This window comes from Narcine bancroftii, chromosome 10, assembly GCF_036971445.1.
Source record: "Narcine bancroftii isolate sNarBan1 chromosome 10, sNarBan1.hap1, whole genome shotgun sequence".
NCBI lineage: Eukaryota > Metazoa > Chordata > Chondrichthyes > Torpediniformes > Narcinidae > Narcine > Narcine bancroftii.
Genome location: NC_091478.1, coordinates 45,811,378 through 45,822,298, shown reverse-complemented (window position 1 = coordinate 45,822,298; position 10,921 = coordinate 45,811,378).

The window sequence follows — 10,921 nt, the reverse complement described above, 5'->3', positions numbered from 1 at the left end:
CCTTCATCCCCTCCCAGCCCCACCCCCCACCTTCCCACCAGGAAGAAGATCCCCGAGTATGAGATTGCGCCCCACCAGACTCAAGGGTGATTTATTTCTTGCTGTTGTCAGATTCCTGTAGGAGTCTCCTACTCTGGTAAAGTAATGCTGCTTTTGCTCTGTACAAACTGATCTCTCTCTGTAACTCTACTTTTGTACTGGGTCTTACGTACTATGTATGAGATGTCTAACTGGTTTGCTCACGAAACAACCTCTATCACTGCATCTTGGTACACATGATAGTAAATTTAAAATCCTGGCTGTTCCCATGCTACCTTAAACTCACTGGATTCCCCTTCCTGTACTCCCCTTTAAATATCTGGTTTTGTTAAAAATCCATTTTCCACAGTAGAATTTTGTTTTTTTTTAACAACAGTGAATCAGAATTATATGTCAATGTATTAATTGGAACAACATTCAATAGCCCCCCCCCCAAAAAAAAAATGGGCCTGCGAGCTAGATGAATAGAGTTTTACTGTCCTCAGGAATATAAATCGGTACAATATTTGCAAATATGGAGTCTTGTTTCAAAAAGTGAACCATTGTCTGATAAATACAAACTAAACTCTTACATTTTGTCCATGTTAGGTAGCCTTTTAATATTATTTATTGCCAAGCAGGCAGTTAGGTAGGGAGTTAAAAAGAAGGACCGCAAAGGGGGTAATCTCTGGATTACTCCCTGTGCCACGTGACAGTGTAAATAGAAATAGAATGATTAACACGTGGCTGAAGGGGTGGAGTAAGGGGCAGGGTTTTAAGTTTCTGGATAGCTGGGACCTTTTTTGGGGGAGATGTGATCTGTACAGTAAGGACGGGTTACACTTAAATCCCAGGGGGACCAGAATCCTGGCAGAGGTATTTGCTAGGGCTACTCAGGATCCTTTAAACTAGAATGGTTGGGGGGAGGGAACAAAATAGTACAGAGCAGTAAGGAGAATGTTAGAATGCAAACAAAGAAAGTTTGTAGTAAGTATTTGAATATGGATGGGCAGGTGATAGAGAAGGGAAATGCTCTGGAAGAAGATGAAGGGCAATTGGCAGGAAAAGTAAATGATGTTGTTCTTAAAGATGAGGGAAAACAGGGATTAAAAATTGGGAAATCCCTGAAATTCATATATTTTAATGCCAGGAGTATTGTAAAAAAGGTGGATGAGCTGAAGGTGTGGATTGATACTTGGAAGTATGATGTGGTAGCGATTAGTGAGACATGGTTGCAGGAGGGATGTGATTGGCAACTGAATATCCCTGGGTTTCGTTGTTTTAGGTGTGATAGAGTCGGAGGGGCAAGAGGAGGTGGGGTTGCATTGCTTGTCAGGGAAAATATTACAGCGGTGCCTAGGAAGGATAGATTAGAGGGCACATCCACAGAGGCCATTTGGGTGGAACTGAGGAGTAGGAAAGGAGAGGTTACACTTGTAGGGGTGTATTATAGACCACCCGGAGGGGACCGAGACCTAGAGGAGCAAATCTGTAGGGAGATAGTAGATATTTGTGATAAGCATAGGGTTGTAATTATGGGAGATTTTAATTTTCCACATATAGATTGGGAAACACATTCTGTGAAAGGACTGGATGGGTTAGAGTTTGTGAAATGTGTGCAAGATAGTTTTTTACAACAATATGTAGAGGTGCCGACCAGAGAAGGAGTAGTGTTAGATCTACTGTTGGCAAATGGAATGGGTCAAGTGACGGAGGTTAGTGTTGGCGAGCACTTCGGGTCCAGTGATCATAATGCCATCAGCTTCAATGTCATTATGGAAAGAGAGAAATCAGGGCCAAGTATTGAGGTTTTTGATTGGGGAAAAGCTAGATTTGAGGAGATGCGAAAGGACTTGCAGGGTGTGGATTGGGACAATTTATTTTATGGGCAGGATGTAGTAGAGAGATGGAAGTCTTTTAAAGATCAGATTTTGAGAGTGCAAAAGCTTTATGTTCCTGTTAGGTTAAAAGGAGGGGCAAAAGGTTTGAGAGAGCCGTGGTTTTCAAGGAATATTGGAAACTTGGTTCGAAGAAAAAGGGAGGCGTACATTAGATATAAGAAGCATGGAGTTAAGGAGATGTTTGAAAGATACATTGAATGTAAGAGGAATCTTAAGAGAGGAATTAGGAAAGCTAAAAGAAGGTACGAGAAAACTATGGCAAGCAGGGTGAAAACTAATCCAAAAGAGTTCTACAAATATGTTAATGGTAAGAGGAAAGCTAGAGACAAAATTGGTCCCTTAGAAAATCAGAGCAGAAAACTGTGTGTGGAGCCTAGAGAAATGGGGGAGATATTGAACAGTTTCTTTTCTTCGGTATTCACTAAGGAGAAGGATATTGGGAGATGTGAGATAAAAAAGGCAAATTGGGTAAATATGGGGAATATAGAGATTTCAAAAGGTGTAGTTTTAAGGCTTTTGAAGAATATAAAGGTGGATAAGTCTCCGGGACCAGACGGGATCTTCCCCAGGACATTGAGAGAAGTGAAGGAGGAAATAGCAGAGGCTCTGGCGGTAATTTTCCAAATGTCATTAGATATGGGGATAGTGCCGGAGGATTGGCGCATTGCGCATGTGGTTCCGTTATTTAAAAAGGGTTCAAGGAGGAAGCCTGGCAACTATCGGCCTGTAAGTTTGACGTCTGTGGTAGGTAAATTAATGGAGAAAATTCTTAGAGATAGTACTTATAAACATCTGGATAGACAGGGTCTGATCAGGAGCACTCAACATGGATTTGTGGGAGGAAGGTCATGTTTGACCAATCTGATTGAATTTTTTGAAGAGGTGACTAAGAATGTGGATGAGGGTAGCGCAGTGGATGTTGTCTATATGGACTTCAGTAAGGCCTTCGATAAGGTACCACATGGAAGGTTAGTTAGGAAGGTGCAGTCTTTAGGTATAAATTTTAAGATAGTCAAATGGATTGAACATTGGCTGAAAGGGAGAGGCCAGAGAGTGGTAGTGGATAATTGTCTGTCAGGTTGGAGGCCGGTGACCAGTGGTGTGCCTCAAGGATCTGTATTGGGCCCATTGTTGTTCGTTATATACATTAATGATCTAGATGATGGGGTGGTGAATTGGATTAGTAAATATAAGATAGGTGGAATAGTGGATAATGAAGAAGGTTTTCAAGGATTGCAGAGGGATTTGGGCTGCTTAGAAAAGTGGGCTGAAAAATGGCAGATGGAATTTAATGCTGATAAGTGTGAGGTGCTTCATTTTGGTAAGAAGAATCAGAATAGGACATACGTGGTAAATGGGAGAGCATTGAGGAATACAGAAGAGCAGAAAGATTTAGGAATAACGGTACATCGTTCCCTGAAGGTAGAAACTCACGTGAATAGGGTGGTGAAGAAGGCTTTTAGTATGCTGGCCTTTATCAATCATTGCATGGAATATAGGAGTTGGGAGGTGATGTTGAGATTGTATAAGACGTTGGTGCGGCCTAATTTGGAGTTCTGTGAGCAGTTCTGGTCGCCTAATTATAGGAAGGATATAAACCGAGTGGAGAGAGTGCAGAGAAGGTTTACCAGAATGTTACCTGGGTTTAAGCATCTAGAGTATAGGGAGTGACACTACTACTGAAAGAACACACAAGCAGATGGGTTGAGCTCAGTGAGCAGAAAACAGGTTTATTGTTGCCTGCCGGGCTGGACTTGTACTCCCAGCCCGGACCTGGCTGAGAACCGCGCTGTGGGGGGGGGGGGGCGGTGCCGACATCACTCGGGTGTCACGTGGTCCCCCAGCGCGGTCTTCTGAGAAGAAGGGAAAACCCCCAATGGCGCCATTTTGGCTGCCTGCCCTGGCACGTGGGCGGCCTCACTTCTTGGGCTGGGCCACAATCACTGGTTCAGTGGGGTCGAGGTCTGCTGGCTTCAGCCTGTCCACAGTAAAAAGCTCCCGCTTGCCGCCGATGTCTAGCGTGATTGTAGACCCTGAACATTGGACAACCCTGTATGGCCCCTTGTAAGGTCTCTGCAGAGGTGCCGCGGGCGGGCCCCACTGAATAAAAACGTACTCTGTGGAGTGCAGCTCGCTGGAGACGTAAGATGGCTGTGTGCCATGTCTGGGCAGTGGTGGGGGTGTGAAGGAGTCCAAATGGGCCCGGAGGTGGGGAAGTAGCTCATGCGGCGACCGCTGGGGGTTGTGAGGCACGTTGATGAACTCATTGGGCAGTGCCAGCGGTGCGCCATAGACCAGCTCAGCTGATGACACCTGCAGATCCTCCTTGGGTGTGGAGCAAATGTCCAGGAGCACCCAAGGCAGTTCGTCCACCCAGTCGGGATCGGTGAGTTGGGCCATAAGTGCCAACTTAAGGTGGCAGTGAAGACGCTCAACCAGCCTATGGCCTGCGGGTGATAGGCCGTGGTGCGGTATAGCTCAATCCCTAACCTGTTGGCGAGCTGTGCCCAGAGCACAGAGGTGAACTGGGCGTCTCGATCTCTGGTGAGGTGATTTGGCACACTGAACTGGGTAACCCAACTGTACAACAGTGCTCAGGAGCAGGAGTCCATGGAGGTGTCCGGAATCGGGATTATCTCAGGCCAACGAGTGGTGCGGTCTACCACCGTGAACAAGTAATGGTTGCCCGAGGAAACAGGTAAGGACCCAACTATGTCCATATGAATGTGGCTGAACCATTCCCGGATGTGCTCTTACTCTTACACGCGTGCCCTGGTATGCCTGTGCACCTTGGACATCTGGCAATGGGTGCATGTTCTGGCCCAGCCCACGATCTGCTTCCACAGCACATGCCAGATGAACCGCTATGCCACCATACGAACCGTGGATCTGATGGATGGGTGCGAAAGGTCATGGATGTGATGGAAGACGTGCCTGTGCCACTGCTGGGGAACCACTGGCTGTGGGGTGCCCATGGAGACATCACACAGGATGGTGCTTTCACTGCTAGGAGTGGGGAGGTCTTGGAACCGCAGGCCCATGATGGCAGTCCTGAAGGCTCACGTCTCCTCGTTGGACTTCTGGACCCGGGCGAGCTGGTTGAAGTCGAGGCCGGGTGTCAGTGCACAGATGGCCGGTCGTGAGAGTGCATCGGTGACAATGTTATCCTTCCCCGCCTTGTGCCGAATGTCGGTGGTAAACTCCGACATGAAGGAGAGGTGACGCTGCTGGCAAGAGATCCTTTGCCATCATGAGCGCCTGAGTGAGGGGTTTATGGTCAGTGAAGATGATAAAAGTCCTTCCCTCCAAGAAATAGTGGAAATGCCGCACCGCCAGGTACATGCCCAGTAACTCATGGTTCAAGGCGTTATACTTGCACTCTGGTGGGTGGAGAAGCCAGCTGAAGAATGCCAGAGACTTCCATTGTCCATTCACCTGCTGCTTCAGGATGGCGCCGACGGCTGTGGCAGAGGCATCGACGGAGAGCGCCATATGCAGATCAGTGTGCGGGTGGGTGAGCATGGTAGCCTTCGCGAGAGTGTCCTTGGTGGTCTCGAATGCACTGCAGGCCTCAGGGGTCCAGGTGAGTGTTTCGTGCTTGGCTGGGCAAATAGCGGATGCATGATGCGTGCAGCTCCCAGGATGAATCGGTTGTAGAAGCTGACCTTACCCATGAACTCCTGCAGTCCCCTGAGGTTGTCCGGGCATGGGAACACCTTGATAGCGGTGACCTTTGTAGCGGTGGGTGTGGGTCCTTTGGCCATGATGGTATGGCCCAGGCACTTGGCTGGGTTGATGGTGAGGCCGAAGTTGGCCAGCCGGACGAAGAGTGCGTGCAGGTGGGCCTTGTGTTGTGCCTGATCCGTGCTGGCAATGAGGATGTCATCCAGGTAAATGAAGATGAAATCCAGGTCCCTGCCCACTGAGTCCATGAGGCACTGGAAGGTTTGAGCGGCATTCTTTAGCCCGAACGGCATGCGAAGGAATTTGAACAACCCGAAGGGGGTGATGATGGCCATCTTGGGTATGTCCTCAGGGTACACCGGGATTTGGTGATACCCGCGCACTAGGTCAACCTTGGAGAAAACCCTCGCACCATGCAGGTTGGCCATAAAGACCTGGATGTGAGGGATGGGGTAATGGTCAGGAACTGTCGTCTCATTGAGCCGTCGATAGTCATCGCAGGGGCGCCAACCACTGGAGGCTTTCAGGACCAAGTGGAGCGGCGAGGCCCACGGGCTGTCAGAGCGCCGAATAATCCCCAGCTCCAGCAGATGCGAAAACTCTTCCTTCGCCACTGGAGCTTGTCAGGCGGGAGCCAGCGTGCCTTGATGTGAAACAGTGGACCATAGGTGGGGATGTGGTGGAATACCCCGTGGCGCGGTGAGGCAGCGGAGAACTGTGGCCTGAGGGCCAGGAACTCATCCAGGATTCGCTGGAACTCGGCTCTGGGTGTGCTGATCGTGGCCATCTGCGGCTGCTCTGTGTGGGAGGCGTCGAGGTAAACGGCCTGGAAAGTCCGGGCGTCTACCAGGCACCTACCTTGAATGTCCACCAGGAGGCCGTGGGTGAGGAGGAAGGGATGAGACAGTGAACCTCCACGAAAACTTTCGCTGGCCGATCTGAAAGTGGACTCTCTTGTTCCCATACGTCCGGATCTCTGTTGTGTTGGCCACACAGAGGGGAGATCCTTGAGGTCAGTTACTGGACTCAATTCCCATGACTGGGATGACGCTGATCTGGGCCCCAGTGTCAATGAGGAAGCGCTGGCCGCTGGTTGAGTCCCGCAGGTAGAGGAGGCTGTGCATTGGCCAGCCGCTGCAGCCATTAACAGCGGCCGACCTGCTCGTTTCTCTGGAACGAGCAAGGCTGAATACACTTCTGAGCCTTGGCTCCCCAGTGCTGGTGGTAGAAGCGGAGGTCTGGAGCAGATGCCGTGCCCCTGGTTATGCTCTTGGTGGCCCTTTCAGGGGCCGGGTGTTCTACCGCAGCACTAGGGGCAGGCTTGGCATGGTCATGCCCGTGCCTTGTGATCTGCTGGACCGTCGAGTCCTCCGGGAATTGTTCGAGCCATACACCTGGGCCTTCTGAGCATCCTTCCTAGGGTCGGTAAAGCTCTCTTAGGCCAGTAACGGCCGGATGTTGTCGGGCAGACGGTCAAGGAAAGTTCACTCAAAGTGTGGGCAGTTGGTGTGATCACCCATGAGTGCGAGCATGTCATCCATCAGTTCCACCGGGGACCTGTCGCCCAAGGCATCAGGGTGTAGCATCCAAGTGGCATGCTGACGCCCGGATAGTCCGAGGGATCCGGTGAGCACTCGCTTGATGGTCCCATATTTGTCTTTGGCGGGCAGGTGATGAATGAGGTGCAGCACACGTATGGCGGTGGCCTGTTCCAGGGCGGTGACCACATGGTAGAATTTGGTCGTGTTGGATGAAATCTGGTGGAGGTGAAACTGAGCCTCGCCATACCAGGTCTCTGGCTCCTGAACCCAGAAGTCAGGCAGCTTGATGGCTATAGCACTGATCTCTGGTTCACTCATTTTGGGTTCAAAGACATTTGAACTAGTCGGGGTCATCAATTGTAGTGGCAGCTACACTGCTACTGAAAGAACACACAACCATGTGGGTTGAGCTCAGTGAGTAGAAAACTGGTTTATTGCTGGCTGCCAGGCTGGACCTGGCTGAAAACTGCACTGGGGAGGCACCGACGTCACTCGGGCATCACGTGGTCCCCCAGCATGGGCTTCTGAGCTCGGTGCTGAGAAGAAGGGGAAACCCCTGACGGTGCCATTTTGGCCGGCTACCCCGCCGCGTGGATTACAAGTGGGGCCGGTTCGCCTGCCTAGTGGCATGCCACCACAGGGATTTAATTTTTTAAAAGAAACCTCAACAACATTACAGCATAACGGACACATAATAAACTATTACAACAATTTTTAAAACCTGTAATTGCGGAAGTAGAATTGCCGTTTGGTGGTGTTACGCGCATATAAAATATTCCAAAAGTAGCATTCTTTTGTATCTGGATGTAAATTTATTCTTGTGTCCAATTTTATTTCACTTCATGAAGTGATTTCACATAAACAGAATGAATAAAAATAAAAGTATTTTCTGTCATGTTGGGTGAACAATGAGTAAAAATAGTGCATGAAGTGTTCATCTTGTTTGTTCTGGTGTAACAGCAGCAGCTGTAAACCAAAGTTAGTCTAATTTACCAACGTCGCATTTTTCAGGGTACAGAAAAGGTAAAGGAACAAACCACCAGGGCCAAAACCCAGTCTTTATTGAGTCACACCAGCAGGAATGAGGGGTAGACAGAGTCACCTCACTAGTAGTGTTTGAACCTCATTCAAATAATCCAGGGCAAGGGAGCAATATTTAAGGACCATTCTTGCATATAAATTAGATTAACTATTTCTTTGAAAGTATTGTTGCAGGTTGAGGTGTTACAGTCAATATCCACACATTTTCATACACAGGACAACGGTTGATGTCAATTGGCTATTTACATGTACATGTCATAATTAAAAGATATGAATTTAATAGCATATATAATGAAAACAGTCTGAGAGACCAGTTACAATACATAAAGATTTCTTTGCTTAGTTTGTTTGAGCTCCATCTCTAATTAGCCGTTTATGCTGTTAGCGTCCATGGGTTCATTCTTTAGCCCTTGACATTGAAAGAATGGGAGGCTGTTTGACAGGTAATGGGATCAAACGGCAAGGCATTTAGCATCTTTAGGCTTCTTCAGGTGCAGTCTCCATTAAGAGTGCGGCTGCAGAAGAGGAAGTGGCCCTCTGAATTGCCGTTCAGGTGGCAGCGCTAAAAGTGCAGCGCTGGCCATCTGAAAGGGACAGCTTAACGGGAGGCGCCTCAGAGTGCACTCCGGCTCCTGTCCCAGAGGGCAGAAGAGATAATTGATTCTTATTTCCTGTCTGGAATGTTCTTTGTTTCTCTCTGTCTGTCTGTCTGTCTGTCTCTCTCTCTCTCTCTCTTATTTTGGGGTGGCACGGTTGACATGGCAGTTAGCGTAATGCCTTTACAGCGCCAGTGATTGGGACCAAGTTTCAAGTCTAGCGCTGTCTATAAGGAATTTGTACGTTCTCCCTGTGTCTGCGTGGGTTTTCCCCGGGTGCTTCAGTTTCCTCCCACTGTTCAAATCATACCAGGGGTGTAGGTTAATGGGGTGTAAATTGGGCGGCACGGACTCATGAATTGAAATGGCCTGTTACTGTGCTGCATGTCTAAAAATTTTTTAAAATTGAAACATCCTGACAGTCAGATTAACTCTGATTATCAATGGATCTGCAATGGTTTCGCCAACTACCATTTTGGAAATTTGTTATCCACTGTGCTCCCAACCTGTCCTTTCCCCTTTCCAACTCCCACTCCACCCTTGTCCTCTCCCCTTCCCACCTCCCATCCATTCCCAACCTGTCCTCTCCCCTTCCCACCACCTACCCCTCCCAACTTATCCTCTCCCCTTCCCACCTTCCACCCATTCCCAACCTGTCCTCTCCCCTTCCCACCTCCTACCTTCCACCCACTCCCAACCTGTCCTCTCTCCTTCTCACCTCCCACCCACTCCTAACCTGTCCTCTCTCTCCTTCCCACCTCCCACCCACTTCCAATCTGTCCTCTCCTCTTCCCACCTTCCACCTCCAACCCATTCCCAGCCTGTCCTCTCCCCTTTCTTCCCACCTCTGATGCTATATGTAGATTGTGGAAAAAATTAATCCTCCCTGCCTGTTTTGAATGTTTATATTACGGGTGGTCACATGCCCATCCTGTTTTAAACTTATTTAGAAGTCACATCACCTGTCAATCAAGGTTGGACTCCAGCCACCCATTATGCACACCTTGCTATTGGTTGCTTTAAATCACCTGGGGTCATTATTTATTTTTTGAATACTTTATTTTTGATTTTATGGAATCATGCATTTCAAACAACACAGGAGAATATTTATCCCCTTTTACAGAGTATATTAATACCGAGTCTTTTCCCCCCTCCCCACTCTCACCCCTCACCACCACCCCCACCCCAAAGTAATAAATCAACAAACACATACTGGTTACAAAAGAAAATAAAACATACAGAAAAACAATGCTTACAAATAGATCACAGAAAGAATCCAAAGATAACTTAAGCCAAGGAGATACCTGAGCAACTAAAAGTGTGCAGAAAAAAACAAAACAAAAGAGACAATATAAACAAAAACCTTAGGGGTGTGTCGACCGGTTACCTACGGTCATTATTGGCTACATGGCCAGAGTTTCACTGTACATAACATCAATGCACAGCACTTTCTTTCTCTTTGCCTCATGTCCAAGCCCTGGACTTAGCTCCACACCAGGTCGCTACTGTGGACATTGCTGGAAGTGTCACAGGTAAGGTGCACACTACACTGAACCTGACCCATAGTACTGCCACAGATCAGTTGCTTGCAGAGAACTGCACCCCCATTGGTACAGGAAACTGTGTGTGTGTGTGTGTGTGTGTGTGTGTGTGTGTGTGTGTGTGTGTGTGTGTGTGTGTGTTTTGTATATGTGGGTGTGTATGTTTTGTGTGTGTGAGTGTGTTTTGTGTGTATGTTTTGTATATGTGTTTGTCTGTGTGAGTGTGGGTGTGTGTGTTCTGTGTGTGTGTGAGTGTGTTTTGTGTGTATGTTTTGTATATGTGTGTGTGTGTTTGTGTGTGTGTGAGTGTGGGTGTGTATGTTTTGTGCGTGTGTGAGTGTTTTGTGTGTATGTTTTGTATATGTGTTTGTCTGTGTGAGTGTGGGTGTGAGTGTGTTCTGTGTGTATGTTTTGTGTGTGTGGGTGTGTGTTTTGTGTGTGTGTGTGTGTTTGTGTTTTGTGTGTGTTTTGTATATGTGGGTGTGTATGTTTTGTGTGTGTGAGTGTGTTTTGTGTGTATGTTTTGTATATGTGTTTGTGTGTGAGTGTGGGTGAGTGTGTGTGTGTGTGTTTTGTATATGTGGGTGTGTATGTTTTGT